The sequence below is a fragment of the Oncorhynchus keta genome, chromosome 33 (assembly GCF_023373465.1).
Source record: "Oncorhynchus keta strain PuntledgeMale-10-30-2019 chromosome 33, Oket_V2, whole genome shotgun sequence".
NCBI lineage: Eukaryota > Metazoa > Chordata > Actinopteri > Salmoniformes > Salmonidae > Oncorhynchus > Oncorhynchus keta.
The window spans coordinates 23,419,291-23,436,418 of NC_068453.1; the positions used below are offsets into that span (position 1 = coordinate 23,419,291).

Below are 17,128 nucleotides of genomic sequence, written 5' to 3' on the forward strand. Positions count from 1 at the left end.
CACGTAGACTAATGTATTGCTGCCTGTACCCCACGTAGACTAATGCTTTGCTGCCTATACCCCACGTAGACTAATGTATTGCTGCCTATACCCCACGTAGACTAATGTATTGCTGCCTGTACCCCACGTAGACTAATGCTTTGCTGCCTATACCCCACGTAGACTAATGTATTGCTGCCTATACCCCACGTAGCCTAATGCTTTGCTGCCTATACCCCACGTAGACTAATGTATTGCTGCCTATACCCCACGTAGCCTAATGCTTTGCTGCCTATACCCCACGTAGACTAATGTATTGCTGCCTATACCCCACGTAGACTAATGCTTTGCTGCCTATACCCCACGTAGACTAATGTATTGCTGCCTATACCCCACGTAGACTAATGCTTTGCTGCCTATACCCCACGTAGACTAATGCATTGCTGCCTATACCCCACGTAGACTAATGCATTGCTGCCTATACCCCACGTAGACTAATGCTTTGCTGCCTATACCCCACGTAGACTAATGCTTTGCTGCCTATACCCCACGTAGACTAATGCATTGCTGCCTATACCCCACGTAGACTAATGCATTGCTGCCTATACCCCACGTAGACTAATGCATTGCTGCCTATACCCCACGTAGACTAATGCATTGCTGCCTATACCCCACGTAGACTAATGCATTGCTGCCTATACCCCACGTAGCCTAATGCATTGCTGCCTATACCCCACGTAGCCTAATGCATTGCTGCCTATACCCCACGTAGCCTAATGCTTTGCTGCCTATACCCCACGTAGCCTAATGCTTTGCTGCCTATACCCCACGTAGACTAATGCTTTGCTGCCTATACCCCACGTAGACTAATGCTTTGCTGCCTATACCCCACGTAGACTAATGCTTTGCTGCCTATACCCCACGTAGACTAATGCTTTGCTGCCTATACCCCACGTAGACTAATGCTTTGCTGCCTATACCCCACGTAGCCCAATGCATTGTCCACTGTAGACAGTATGCAGTGTATTCCTATGCTGTACGCAGACCTAGATTTGTTCAGTGTATCAGAGGCTATTGGACAATGTTGGAACTTGATGTCTCTGCTGCTGGCATTTGCAGAATTGCACCATGCTTGGTACACCTGGTCTATAATTGTAGTAATATCTGAACATGAAATGACTGTTTGATCACATCACACGTAAGCCTAGTTCCCTATTTCCTTCATCAAGAATTGAAACTGGAGCAGTTGTCCATTTGGAGCAGTTGTCCATTTGGAGCAGTTGTCCATTTGGAGCAGTTGTCCATTTGGAGCAGTTGTCCATTTGGTGCGACGTCTTATCTGTGGCCTCGTTTTGCAGGTGTTTGAAGACCACCACTCCTAATTCTATTCTTAGGAGGATACACACAGAGAGAGAGAGACACATGCAAATCCTATACCCTTTACAGACAGACTTTACGGTATGTTGCCTATAAATATATATATACACACACACACACACACACACACACACACACACACACACACACACACACACACACACACACACACACACACACACACACAAATGTTTTTTAGAGGATAATACATTCTTGCCGGGATAAACCTTTTATATCTCCTGTGCACATACCGGCAAGTTTAGTAGTGGCAGTAGACATGAGCCGATATGGGTGGACGTGTATGGATGGTATACACCATTACAAAGCCTACACTGGATTTAGGCTGCATTATTGTGTGGTAAATGTTTCTGATCAGTGATAGATGAGCTATACCACCTCCAATTATTTTCCCAGCCAGAGAATAAACCATATACAGCATACAGGGGAGATTCAATGATACAAAATCACATTGATTAAGACAAGTCACAGGCTTTAGGTCTGGAGTTGGCCTAGGTTACTAAGCAACTGAAAAGGAAGAGCAAAACAATCCGCTTGTTAAGCTACATAACCTGCTGGCAAAATATTCTGATCAGTGATAGTAAATGAGGCAACTAGACAAGATGATCATGAGTAGCACTCACCTCAATTTAGCATTTCACCAGCCTAATTGTAGCCTAACCAATATCCAAACGGAGATTCAGTTAAAAGAAAATCCGACATTGATGGATGTTATCAATATAAGTCCTCACGCTAGTCTCAAAGCAGGGTAAAACGGTCCTGAAATAGTTGAACACACACGGGTAGGCTATTGCTTCACATGTATTGTAACAATTGGATGACTTTGGGACTATCAGTAAGCAACAATTTGATGCCTTCAATTGCACTAGCCTATTTTATTCTAATATTTTTGTCATTCAGTGATATTTATTCCCACAGTAATTCTTTATGGATCCATCCGGTTGTGGTTAAGAAAACAGTGCATGCTATGCAGAGCTGGGTGGAGTGACATGCCTCAAAGTTTAGAACTGGCTGGAGGATAGCAGTAACGGGCGCTGCCTAGCAACCACCAAGAGCTTAGGAGCGTAGTGCGTGCCAGTGCTGCCTCAGCATTACGGCTAAATTTCATACTAAGCCGTAGGCAGACCTTTACCTTAATAATGACTAGGTCGGTTGGCAGAAATAAAATTAGAGGCTTGCCAGCAATTCCTTTCATATATAAAAAAAGTTGGCGGGAAAACATCTTGATTTGAAAGGTGTACTAGATGGCTTCTTCTTTCTGTTCCTCTTTCTCGCTTTCGCTCCCTCTGTTTTCTGGCCGGTGTATGTATGACAAGTTGCCTAGAGAAGCTGAGTGGACTTCAGACTCTGCAGTCTGCCAGGAACAACACTAGGGGCCTAATTCCATTTTTGCTCCTCCCTGAAGTATGTTCTCTCCCCCTGAAGGATTCAAAGGAATGAATTGCTTCCATGTAGGTTAATTTCCATGAGTGTAAGGGGTCATTCATTAACAGAGGACAGAACATAAAAAAATGTTTGATAACACTGCAGTTCCTCACAATAAAATGAGAGCTCTTAATAAAGTTTAAAAGCGAAGATGTCCTCTAGCCCACACTTGAACCAATTCATTGTTTTTCAATCCTTCGGTGTGTAAAAGTAACGGAGTGAAAACTTGTACATTATTAGGATCCCCATTAACTCTTGCACATGCAGCAGCTACTATTTCTGGGGTCCACATAAAATATGCATGACAGAGTACAGAAAGAACAGTTATAGACAAGAACAACATAAGTAATATTGTCAAGGCAGAAGGAGACAACAAAAATAATACTATTTACTCGCTTCATACTACAGTGCATTTGGAAAGTATTCAGACCCCCTTCCCCTTTTCCACATTTTGTTACGATAGACTTTAAAAACATTTTTGATTAAATTATTTTTACGCACAATACCCCAAAATGACAAAGTGAAAACAGTTTAGATTTCTTTTGTGCTAATTTATTCAAAGTAAAAAAACATACCTTATTTACATAAGTATTCTAGCCTTTTGCTATGAGACTCTGAATTGAGCTCAGGTGCATCCTGTTTCCTTTGATCATACTTGATGTTTCTACAACTTGATTGAAGTCCACCTGGGATAAATTCTATTGATTGGTAAGTTCTATTGATTGGCACACACCTGTCTATATAAGGTCCCACAGTTGACAGTGCATGTCAGAGCAAAAACCAAGCCATGGGATGGAAGGGATTGTCCGTAGAGCTCCGGGACAGGATTGTGTCGAGGCACAGATCTGGCGCCGGGTACTAAATTATGTCTGCAGCATTGAAGGTCCCCAAGAACATAGTGGCCTCCATAAATTGAAGAAGTTTGGAACCACCAAGACTCTACCTAGATCTGGTTGCCCGGATAAACTGAGCAATCGGGGGAGAAGGGCCTTGGTCAGGGAGGTGACCAAGAACCCGATGGTCACTCAGATAGAGCTTCGGAGTTCCTCTGTGGAGATGGGAGAACCTTCCAGAAGGACAACCATCTCTGCAGCACACAACCATTCAGGCCTTTTGTCCTAAAGGACTCTCAGACCATGACAAACAAGATTCTCTGGTCTGAAGAAACCAAGATGGAACTCTTTGGCCTGAATGCCAAGTGTCACATCTGGAGCAACCAGACACTGCTCATCACCTGGCCAATACCGTCCCTACGGTGAGGCATGGTGGTGGCGGCATCATCCTGTGAGAATGTTTTTCAGCGGCAGGGACTGGGAGGCTAGTCAGGATCGAGGGAAAGATGAATGGAGCAAAGTACAGAGAGATCCTTGACAACCTGCTCCAGACTAGGCCATAGGTTCACCTTCCAACAGGACAATGACCCTAAGCACATAGCCAAGACAACGCAGGAGTGGCTTTGGGACAAGTCTCTGAATGTCTATGAGTGGCCCAGCCAAAGCCTGGACTTGAACCCGATCGAACATCTCTGGAGAGACCTGAAAATACCTGTGCAGCGATGTTCCCCATAAGTGCAACAATTTTCAAAGATTTAGTAACTGGTGTGACGACCCAACATCTCAACCATGCTCAATGGGTGAGTATGTTTGAGTATGCAGGCCATGGAAGAACTGGGACATTTTCAGCTTCCAGGATTGTGTACAGATCGTTGCGACATGGGCCCATGCATTATCATGCTGAAACATGAGGTGATGGCGGTGGATGAATGGCACGACAATGGGCCTCTGGATATCGTCATGGTACCAACATTTTTGAGAAATAAGCTTTTTGTGCAAATGCAACATTTCTAGGATCTTTTATTTAAACTCGTGAAACATGGGATCAACACTTTACATGTTGCGTTTTATACTTATGTTCAAGCTCTGGTCTTGTCTGTCTTGATTACTGTCCGGTGATATGGTCAGGTTGCAGCAAAGAAAAGGCCTAGCAAAGCTGCAGCTGGCTTTAAACAGAGCAGCATGCCTTGGCCTTAACTAAAAACAGAACAAATATCAACAACATGCATGATGATTTTTTTTCTGGTTGAGGGTTGAAGAGAGATTGACTACTTCTCTCCTAGTCTTAAAAAAAATATATATATTTGTTTAGAACAATCCTAACCACTTGTATGATCTATTTGCATACACTTCAGATAGTGGGATATGTCTATGGGTTAGGGTCGGGGGATATGTCTATGGGTTAGGGTCGGGGGATATGTCTATGGGTTAGGGTCGGGGGATATGTCTATGGGTTAGGGTCGGGGGATATGTCTATGGGTTAGGGTCGGGGGATATGTCTATGGGTTAGGGTCGGGGGATATGTCTATGGGTTAGGGTCGGGGGATATGTCTATGGGTTAGGGTCGGGGGATATGTCTATGGGTTAGGGTCGGGGGATATGTCTATGGGTTAGGGTCGGGGGATATGTCTATGGGTTAGGGTCGGGGGATATGTCTATGGGTTAGGGTCGGGGGATATGTCTATGGGTTAGGGTCGGGGGATATGTCTATGGGTTAGGGTCGGGGGATATGTCTATGGGTTAGGGTCGGGGGATATGTCTATGGGTTAGGGTCGGGGGATATGTCTATGGGTTAGGGTCGGGGGATATGTCTATGGGTTAGGGTCGGGGGATATGTCTATGGGTTAGGGTCGGGGATATGTCTATGGGTTAGGGTCGGGGATATGTCTATGGGTTAGGGTCGGGGGATATGTCTATGGGTTAGGGTCGGGGATATGTCTATGGGTTAGGGTCGGGGGATATGTCTATGGGTTAGGGTCGGGGGATATGTCTATGGGTTAGGGTCGGGGGATATGTCTATGGGTTAGGGTCGGGGGATATGTCTATGGGTTAGGGTCGGGGGATATGTCTATGGGTTAGGGTCGGGGGATATGTCTATGGGTTAGGGTCGGGGGATATGTCTATGGGTTAGGGTCGGGGGATATGTCTATGGGTTAGGGTCGGGGGATATGTCTATGGGTTAGGGTCGGGGGATATGTCTATGGGTTTCTTCACGGGACTCAAACCAAAGAAAACAGATTTAATGCTTCGATCAGTTATAGCGCAATATCATCACGGAATGCTCTGCCACCAGGAGGTTGCTCAGGCAAGAATACATGTAAAAATAATACATCTCTCCAAAGCGCATTTACATTTTATGCTGCTTCTCACAGTATTTGTTGTTAACAAAATCTGAAAATTCTCTGGATACATTCAGTAACATAAGAATATTCATTGACATTTTGGAGTAGGTGCAAGATAATAAAAAACGATTTTAAGGGTTGAGTTAGAGGTTTAACTGGTCTCGCTAAGTTGCCACGCATCTCTCCAAGCTATGCACAGTTCCTATGTAATTTCAATGCACTTTAACTGAAAGAGCCTTCAACTATAAGGTGCTTTTTTTTAGCTCTCCCAGCTTTGAGATTGAGGAACTGAAGCAAGATCTCTTGCAGTTGTTTGTTTGGAACACAGCCATGCGTCCCCACCGTCACACAATGAATATTTACACAATCCAAAAACAGTCCATTAAAAATCGCAATCTGGGTCAGGTTGGCATCATTTGAAAGCTTATTCTGTTGCCAACATGGTTCATTAAGTTTTATAAAATATGATCTTCCAGTGTTAGGCTTTCAAAAGGCACTAAAGACAAACAGATTGTAATTTTGGAGTCATGAGTGCATTCCTGTGCGTGCTCCACACCTAATTTTCTTCCACAATACGACAAACGGGCTCGTTGTGTTCAGGACAACCCAGGGTATAACGCATGTCATCCCATAACTGTGGATCAAACACAGGCTCGTTGTGTTCAGGACAACCCAGGGTATAACGCATGTCACCCTATAACTGTGGATCAAACACAGGCTCGTTGTGTTCAGGACAACCCAGGGTATAACGCATGTCACCCTGTAACTGTGGATCAAACACAGGCTCGTTGTGTTCAGGACAACCCAGAGTATAACGCATGTCATCCCATAACTGTGGATCAAACACAGGCTCGTTGTGTTCAGGACAACCCAGGGTATAACGCATGTCACCCTGTTACTGTGGATCAAACACAGGCAGGTTGTGTTCAGGACAACCCAGAGTATAACGCATGTCATCCCATAACTGTGGATCAAACACAGGCTCGTTGTGTTCAGGACAACCCAGGGTATAACGCATGTCACCCTGTTACTGTGGATCAAACACAGGCTCGTTGTGTTCAGGACAACCCAGAGTATAACGCATGTCACCCTGTAACTGTGGATCAAACACAGGCTCGTTGTGTTCAGGACAACCCAGAGTATAACGCATGTCATCCCATAACTGTGGATCAAACACAGGCTCGTTGTGTTCAGGACAACCCAGGGTATAACGCATGTCATCCCATAACTGGATCAAACACAGGCTCGTTGTGTTCAGGACAACCCAGGGCATAACGCATGTCACCCTGTTACTGTGGATCAAACACAGGCTCGTTGTGTTCAGGACAACCCAGGGTATAACGCATGTCATCCCATAACTGGATCAAACACAGGCTCGTTGTGTTCAGGACAACCCAGGGCATAACGCATGTCACCCTGTTACTGTGGATCAAACACAGGCTCGTTGTGTTCAGGACAACCCAGGGTATAACGCATGTCATCCCATAACTGGATCAAACACAGGCTCGTTGTGTTCAGGACAACCCAGGGTATAACGCATGTCATCCCATAACTGGATCAAACACAGGCTCGTTGTGTTCAGGACAACCCAGGGTATAACTCATGTCATCCCGTAACTGTGGATCAAACATAGCGATCATAAACGTTGACACTGTAAATTCCATGAGTTTGTGCACATTTGGACTGGTTTCTATTATAATCCTCAACGTCTCATCTTTCAGAACACGTCGACTTCTCTCGTTTTACAGCATTTCCCTCACTCAGACAATAACAAATGTGCAAATGTAGCCCAATTAGCAGGAGGGACGGGGTCATATTCTTGTCGCGAGCAGTGCTCAAGTTTGTAGCGGCTATCAGTCAAACGCCCATCCAACGCTGTGAACCTGAGCTCTGACATCATGTTACTGTAACAGTCACTGGGTTCCAATGTAGGTGCTTAATGAAAACATCTGCCAATTTTAAACCCATAATAAGGGATGAATGGCTGTGAGTGGAAAGGGCTGTGTGTGTGTCTTGTGAGTGTGTGTATAGAGTCAGTGCAGATAGTCAGGGTAACCATTGATTATTTAGCCGTCTTATGGTTTGGTGGGTAGAAGCTGTCTCTGAGCTTGTTTGTCCGTCTGAGAACCGATTCTCTGGTACTGTTTGCTGGACGGTAGGAGAGTGAACAGTCTGGCTTGGGTGGCTGATATCTTTGTCCATTTTTCGTGCCTTCCTCTGACACTGCCTAATATAGAGGTCCAGGATGGCAGAGAGCTCCGCCTCAGTGATTTACTGGGCTGTCCACACTGGAGGTCGACCGATTATGATTTTTCAGCGCCGATACTGATTATTGGAGGACCAAAAAAGCCGATATCAGTAGTTAACTTAATCAGACTTTTTTTTTTTTGTAAATAATGACAATTACAACAATACTGAGTGAACACTTATTTTAACTTAATATAATACATCAATAAATGTAGGCTCAAATAATGAAACATGTTCAATTTGGTTTAAAACATGCAAAAACAAAGTGCAATATGTGCTATGTAAGAAAGCTAACGTTTCAGTTCCTTGCTCAGAACATGAGAACATATGTTAAAAGGAACCACCAGCTTTCATGAGTCTTCAATATTCCCAGGTAAGAAGTTTTAGATTGTAGTTATTATAGGACTATTTCCCTCTATACCATTTGTATTTCAGTAACCTTTGACTATTGGATGTTCTTATAGGCACTAGTATTGCAAGTGTAACAGTATAGCTTCCGTCCCTCTCCTCGCTCAAACCAGCAACACAACGACAGCCACCATCGAAGCAGCGTTAACCATGCAGAGCAAGGGGAACAACTACTAGAAGGCTCAGAGCGAATGACGTTTGAAACGCTATTAGCGCGCACTAACTAGCTAGCCATTTCACTTCGGTTACACCAGCCTCATCTCGGGAGTTGATAGGCTTGAAGTCATAAACAGTGCAATGCTTGACACACAACGAAGAGCTGCTGGCAAAACGCACAAAAGTGCTGTTTCAATGAATGTTTACGTGCCTGCTTCTGCCTACCACTGCTCAGTCAGATACTTAGATACTTGTATGCTTGTATGCTCAGTCAGATTGTATGCAAAGCAGGACACGCTAGATAATATCTAGTAATAACTACACATGGTTGATGATAACTAGTGGTTATGATTGATTGTTTTTTTATAAGATAAGTTTAATGCTAGCTAGTAACTTACCTTGTTTTACTGCATTTGCGTAACAGGCTGTCTCCTTGTGGAGTCCAACGAGAGAGAGGCAGGCCGTTATTGCGTTGAACTAGTTAACTGTAAGTTTGCAAGATTGGATCCCCCGAGCGGACAAGGTGAAAATCTGTCGTTCTTCCATTGAACAAGACAGTTAACCCACCGTTCCTAGGCAGTCATTGAAAATAAGAATGTGTTCTTAACTGACTTGCCTAGTTAAATAAAGGTATTAAAAAAAACTCTGCAAATCGGCGCCCAAAAATACTGATTTCCGATTGTTATGAAAACTTGAAATCGGCCCAAATTAATTGGCCATTCCGATTAATTGGTCGACCTCTAGTCCACACCGCTCTAGTGCTTTGCGGTCGAGGGTGATGCAGCCAGACAAGATGCTCTCTATGGTGCAGCTGTAGAACATCCGAGGGCCCATGTCAAATCTTTTCAGCCTCCTGAGTTGGAAGAGGTGCTGTCGTGACCTCTTCAAGACTGTGGGGTGTGTGTGGACCATGTTAAGAACTTAGTGATGTGGATGCCATGAACACATCCAATATTACTCCTAGAGTTCAGCTTCCTCAACTTGCTCAATTGTCACACCCTTTATACACAACTCCAGTTGAGGTTTAGGTCTTGGAGAATGTTATGAACCAAATACAATCTTTTTAGATGTACTTAAGACCAGTTTGTTAATCACCCATTCTGATACAGACAAACTCCTTGTAATAAGAGTCTGTGAGCTCTCACTGGCTTTGGGTGCTGACATGTAGAGTGTGGAATCATCAGCATACATAGTAATTAGAGCTTCTTGTAAGACAAGTTACTCTTTATTTTTCTACAAATAATTTGCAATGGCCCAAGGCAACTGCCCTGCGGGTCACCACACTGACGTTAGAGAAGCTTCCAAGTTCAATTAAATAAGTAACTTTCCAACCATGTGAACGCAGGTGATGTAAAGCCATAACAAGTTACTTTTTACAAATTATGATCAATAACATCAGTCATCTGAGTCAGTGCAGTACAAGTTCAGTGCCCTTCTCTATATGCATGCTGAATCAGTAGTTAACTTGTTCAAACACAATTATCTCCATCAGTTTACAATTATCTCCATCAGTTTACTAAGAACAGGCTGTTAACTGATTGGGTGGTAGTTAGAGCCAGCAAAGGGTGCTTTACTATTTTTAGGCAGTGGAATTACTTTAGTGTTCTTCCATGGCTGTGAACACACTCATTTTAGGGTTTGGTTAAACATATAGCAAATGGGTAACAAACAGCAACCAAGTGTAGACATTGGAGAGAATGGGGGAAAATACTGAATTAGGCCTCTGTGTCTAAACCTCCTCAGTCTAGAGATGTTTAGTGGTTCTGAACTGTGTTCATAGTTCATTGCGGTCACCAACTAGTTTCCTTAGGGGTCCATCCTATTTGGTTTGTACTAGTTGGCTGTGGGTTCGTCTTGCAATCTTCTCTATACCTTTATGTTACGACATTTAGCAGACACTCTTATCCAGAGCAACTTACAGAAGCAATTAGGGTGAAGTGCCTTGCTCAAGGACCACTCTGGGATTTGGACCAGCGACCTTTCAGTTACTGGCCCAGCACTCTTACCCACTAGGCTACCTGGCACCCTATACAGAGTTCTCTTCGGTTAGGAAGTCTGTTGTTGTAGCCACTAGCCAGCTCTTAGTTTCTGTTAGGTTAGTTAATGGTATAGTAGCAGTATAGAAATGTAGGCTGTTTGCTCAATGAAAGGGTTTGGTCCATTTGTATGCTCCATGAAAGGTGTTGAATCGATACAATAATATGCTTTATAGAAGCCACTGAACAGGCACTGATCAGACATTGTGTGAATGGATCCACCAGGTCCACAAACGGTGCTCTGTTTATTTTTTATAAAGTTACAAACGGGATTAGCTTGGCTGTAGAATGTTGTGGTCCATTCCATGCACTGCTGTGTTCCATAGTTGTCATGGCAGCGATTTGGTGAGTGATAGACAGCAACAGCTGAGCGAGGGCAGGAGGGAGAGAGAGAACAGGAAGATCTATGATTCCTGTGATTCCTTTTGTAGAATCAGCCTTTCAAAGCTCTTCATCACTAGATGTTAATGCTACAGGGCTGTAGTCAATGTTGCAGGAGCGATTGCTCTTTTTAGTTACTGGGCATATGGTGGATGAATTCCATATTGCTGGGATAGAGTGTTCTGCTAGAGAGTGAGGAAAAGCTCACAGAAAACACCTGACAGTTGATATGTTAACCCTTTAGTAGGAGACCACTAATGTTGTCTGGCCCAGGGGCTTATGGTAACCCTTTAGTAGGAGACCACTAATGTTGTCTGGCCCAGGGGCTATGGTAACCCTTTAGTAGGAGACCACTAATGATGTCTGGCCCAGGGACTTATGGGAACCCTTTAGTAGGAGACCACTAATGTTGTCTGGCCCAGGGACTTATGGTAACCCTTTTAGTCGGAGACCACTAATGTTGTCTGGCCCAGGGGCGATGGTAACCCTTTAGTAGGAGACCACTAATGTTGTCTGGCCCAGGGACTTATGGTAACCCTTTAGTAGGAGACCACTAATGTTGTCTGGCCCAGGGACTTATGGGAACTCTTTAGTAGGAGACCACTAATGTTGTCTGGCCCAGGGACTTATGGGAACCCTTTAGTAGGAGACCACTAATGTTGTCTGGCCCAGGGACTTATGGGAACCCTTTAGTAGGAGACCACTAATGTTGTCTGGCCCAGGGGCTATGGTAACCCTTTAGTAGGAGACCACTAATGTTGTCTGGCCCAGGGACTTATGGTAACTCTTTAGTAGGAGACCACTAATGTTGTCTGGCCCAGGGACTTATGGGAACCCTTTAGTAGGAGACCACTAATGTTGTCTGGCCCAGGGGCTATGGTAACCCTTTAGTAGGAGACCACTAATGATGTCTGGCCCAGGGACTTATGGGAACCCTTTAGTAGGAGACCACTAATGTTGTCTGGCCCAGGGACTTATGGTAACCCTTTTAGTCGGAGACCACTAATGTTGTCTGGCCCAGGGGCGATGGTAACCCTTTAGTAGGAGACCACTAATGTTGTCTGGCCCAGGGACTTATGGTAACCCTTTTAGTCGGAGACCACTAATGTTGTCTGGCCCAGGGGCGATGGTACCCCTTTAGTAGGAGACCACTAATGTTGTCTGGCCCAGGGACTTATGGTAACCCTTTAGTAGGAGACCACTAATGTTGTCTGGCCCAGGGACTTATGGGAACCCTTTAGTAGGAGACCACTAATGTTGTCTGGCCCAGGGGCTATGGTAACCCTTTAGTAGGAGACCACTAATGTTGTCTGGCCCAGGGGCTATGGTAACCCTTTAGTAGGAGACCACTAATGATGTCTGGCCCAGGGACTTATGGGAACCCTTTAGTAGGAGACCACTAATGTTGTCTGGCCCAGGGACTTATGGTAACCCTTTTAGTCGGAGACCACTAATGTTGTCTGGCCCAGGGGCGATGGTACCCCTTTAGTAGGAGACCACTAATGTTGTCTGGCCCAGGGACTTATGGTAACCCTTTAGTAGGAGACCACTAATGTTGTCTGGCCCAGGGACTTATGGTAACCCTTTTAGTCGGAGACCACTAAAGTTGTCTGGCCCAGGGGCAATGGTAACCCTTTAGTAGGAGACCACTAATGTTGTCTGGCCCAGGGGCTATGGTAACCCTTTAGTAGGAGACCACTAATGATGTCTGGCCCAGGGGCTATGGTAACCCTTTAGTAGGAGACCACTAATGTTGTCTGGCCCAGGGACTATGGTAACCCTTTAGTAGGAGACCACTAATGTTGTCTGGCCCAGGGGCTATGGTAACCCTTTAGTAGGAGACCACTAATGATGTCTGGCCCAGGGGCTTATGGTAACCCTTTAGTAGGAGACCACTAATGATGTCTGGCCCAGGGGCTATGGTAACCGTTTAGTAGGAGACCACTAATGTTGTCTGGCCCAGGGACTTATGGGAACCCTTTAGTAGGAGACCACTAATGTTGTCTGGCCCAGGGACTTATGGTAACCCTTTAGTAGGAGACCACTAATGTTGTCTGGCCCAGGGACTTATGGTAACCCTTTTAGTCGGAGACCACTAATGTTGTCTGGCCTAGGGGCTATGGTAACCCTTTAGTAGGAGACCACTAATGATGTCTGGCCCAGGGGCTATGGTAACCCTTTAGTAGGAGACCACTAATGTTGTCTGGCCCAGGGACTATGGTAACCCTTTAGTAGGAGACCACTAATGTTGTCTGGCCCAGGGGCTTATGGTAACCCTTTAGCAGGAGACTACTAATGTTGTCTGTCCCAGGGGCTATGGTAACCCTTTAGTAGGAGACTACTAATGTTGTCTGGCCCAGGGGCTTATGGTAACCCTTTAGCAGGAGACTACTAATGTTGTCTGGCCCAGGGACTATGGTAACACTTTAGTAGGAGACCACTAATGTTGTCTGGCCCAGGGGCTATGGTAACCCTTTAGTAGGAGACCACTAATGTTGTCTGGCCCAGTGGCTATGGTAACCCTTTTAGTCGGAGACCACTAATGTTGTCTGGCCCAGGGGCGATGGGAACCCTTTAGTAGGAGACCACTAATGTTGTGTGGCCCAGGGACTTATGGTAACCCTTTAGTAGGAGACCACTAATGTTGTCTGGCCCAGGGACTTATTGTAACCCTTTTAGTCGGAGACCACTAATGTTGTCTGGCCCAGGTGCGATGGTAACCCTTTAGTAGGAGACCACTAATGTTGTCTGGCCCAGGGGCTATGGTAACCCTTTAGTAGGAGACCACTAATGATGTCTGGCCCAGGGGCTATGGTAACCCTTTAGTAGGAGACCACTAATGTTGTCTGGCCCAGTGGCTATGGTAACCCTTTAGTAGGAGACCACTAATGTTGTCTGGACCAGTGGCTATGGTAACCCTTTAGTAGGAGACCACTAATGATGTCTGGCCCAGGGGCTTATGGTAACCCTTTAGTAGGAGACCACTAATGTTGTCTGGCCCAGTGGCTATGGTAACCCTTTAGTAGGAGACCACTAATGATGTCTGGCCGAGGGGACTTATGGTAACCCTTTAGTAGGAGACCACTAATGTTGTCTGGCCCAGTGGCTATGGTAACCCTTTAGTAGGAGACCACTAATGTTGTCTGGCCCAGGGACTTATGGTAACCCTTTTAGTCGGAGACCACTAATGTTGTCTGGCCCAGGGGCGATGGTACCCCTTTAGTAGGAGACCACTAATGTTGTCTGGCCCAGGGACTTATGGTAACCCTTTAGTAGGAGACCACTAATGTTGTCTGGCCCAGGGACTTATGGGAACCCTTTAGTAGGAGACCACTAATGTTGTCTGGCCCAGGGGCTGTGGTAACCCTTTAGTAGGAGACCACTAATGTTGTCTGGCCCAGGGGCTATGGTAACCCTTTAGTAGGAGACCACTAATGATGTCTGGCCCAGGGACTTATGGGAACCCTTTAGTAGGAGACCACTAATGTTGTCTGGCCCAGGGACTTATGGTAACCCTTTTAGTCGGAGACCACTAATGTTGTCTGGCCCAGGGGCGATGGTACCCCTTTAGTAGGAGACCACTAATGTTGTCTGGCCCAGGGACTTATGGTAACCCTTTAGTAGGAGACCACTAATGTTGTCTGGCCCAGGGACTTATGGTAACCCTTTTAGTCGGAGACCACTAAAGTTGTCTGGCCCAGGGGCAATGGTAACCCTTTAGTAGGAGACCACTAATGTTGTCTGGCCCAGGGGCTATGGTAACCCTTTAGTAGGAGACCACTAATGATGTCTGGCCCAGGGGCTATGGTAACCCTTTAGTAGGAGACCACTAATGTTGTCTGGCCCAGGGACTATGGTAACCCTTTAGTAGGAGACCACTAATGTTGTCTGGCCCAGGGGCTATGGTAACCCTTTAGTAGGAGACCACTAATGATGTCTGGCCCAGGGGCTTATGGTAACCCTTTAGTAGGAGACCACTAATGATGTCTGGCCCAGGGGCTATGGTAACCCTTTAGTAGGAGACCACTAATGTTGTCTGGCCCAGGGACTTATGGGAACCCTTTAGTAGGAGACCACTAATGTTGTCTGGCCCAGGGACTTATGGTAACCCTTTAGTAGGAGACCACTAATGTTGTCTGGCCCAGGGACTTATGGTAACCCTTTTAGTCGGAGACCACTAATGTTGTCTGGCCCAGGGGCTATGGTAACCCTTTAGTAGGAGACCACTAATGATGTCTGGCCCAGGGGCTATGGTAACCCTTTAGTAGGAGACCACTAATGTTGTCTGGCCCAGGGACTATGGTAACCCTTTAGTAGGAGACCACTAATGTTGTCTGGCCCAGGGGCTTATGGGAACCCTTTAGCAGGAGACTACTAATGTTGTCTGTCCCAGGGGCTATGGTAACCTTTAGTAGGAGACTACTAATGTTGTCTGGCCCAGGGGCTTATGGTAACCCTTTAGCAGGAGACTACTAATGTTGTCTGGCCCAGGGACTATGGTAACACTTTAGTAGGAGACCACTAATGTTGTCTGGCCCAGGGGCTATGGTAACCCTTTAGTAGGAGACCACTAATGTTGTCTGGCCCAGTGGCTATGGTAACCCTTTAGTAGGAGACCACTAATGTTGTCTGGCCCAGGGGCGATGGTAACCCTTTAGTAGGAGACCACTAATGTTGTGTGGCCCAGGGACTTATGGTAACCCTTTAGTAGGAGACCACTAATGTTGTCTGGCCCAGGGACTTATTGTAACCCTTTTAGTCGGAGACCACTAATGTTGTCTGGCCCAGGTGCGATGGTAACCCTTTAGTAGGAGACCACTAATGTTGTCTGGCCCAGGGGCTATGGTAACCCTTTAGTAGGAGACCACTAATGATGTCTGGCCCAGGGGCTATGGTAACCCTTTAGTAGGAGACCACTAATGTTGTCTGGCCCAGGGGCTATGGTAACCCTTTAGTAGGAGACCACTAATGATGTCTGGCCCAGGGGCTATGGTAACCCTTTAGTAGGAGACCACTAATGTTGTCTGGCCCAGTGGCTATGGTAACCCTTTAGTAGGAGACCACTAATGTTGTCTGGACCAGTGGCTATGGTAACCCTTTAGTAGGAGACCACTAATGATGTCTGGCCCAGGGGCTTATGGTAACCCTTTAGTAGGAGACCACTAATGTTGTCTGGCCCAGTGGCTATGGTAACCCTTTAGTAGGAGACCACTAATGATGTCTGGCCGAGGGGACTTATGGTTACCCTTTAGTAGGAGACCACTAATGTTGTCTGGCCCAGTGGCTATGGTAACCCTTTAGTAGGAGACCACTAATGATGTCTGGCCGAGGGGACTTATGGTAACCCTTTAGTAGGAGACCACTAATGTTGTCTGGCCCAGGGACTTATGGTAACCCTTTAGTAGGAGACTACTAATGTTGTCTGGCCCAGGGGCTTATGGTAACCCTTTAGTAGGAGACTACTAATGTTGTCTGGCCCAGGGACTTATGGTAACCCTTTAGTAGGAGACCACTAATGTTGTCTGGCCCAGTGGCTATGGTAACCCTTTAGTAGGAGACCACTAATGTTGTCTGGCACAGGGACTTATGGTAACCCTTTAGTAGGAGACCACTAATGTTGTCTGGCCCAGTGGCTATGGTAACCCTTTAGTAGGAGACCACTAATGTTGTCTGGCCCAGGGGATTTCTTTTCATTGGTCCTTTTTTTTAACCTTTATTTAACTAGGCATGTCAATTAAGAACAAATTCCTATTTACAATGACGACCTGCCCCGGCCGAACCCGGATGACGCTGGGCCAGTCGTGCGCGGCCCTATGGCACTTCCAATCACGTCCGGATGTGATGCAACCTGGATTCGAACCAGGGACTACGGTGACGCCTCTTGCACTGAGATGCAGTGCCTTAGACCGCTGCTCCACTAGATACA

The 17,128-nt window shown here is 45.8% G+C and overlaps 1 protein-coding gene across 6 annotated transcripts in view; it reads left to right on the forward strand.

The window, feature by feature from the left end:
* LOC118366430 (protein kinase C and casein kinase substrate in neurons protein 2-like) overlaps positions 1-17,128 on the forward strand; it is a 49,877-nt gene that overhangs the window by 5,839 nt on the left and 26,910 nt on the right. Inside the window, exon 2 of one of the 6 annotated variants that reach the window (XM_052492527.1) lies at positions 1,338-1,437. The exons of the other annotated variants lie outside the window; for them this stretch is intronic. The gene's annotated coding sequence lies outside the window, so the exon portion shown is untranslated. The remainder of the gene's footprint in view (positions 1-1,337; positions 1,438-17,128) is intronic. 6 annotated transcript variants of the gene reach the window in all.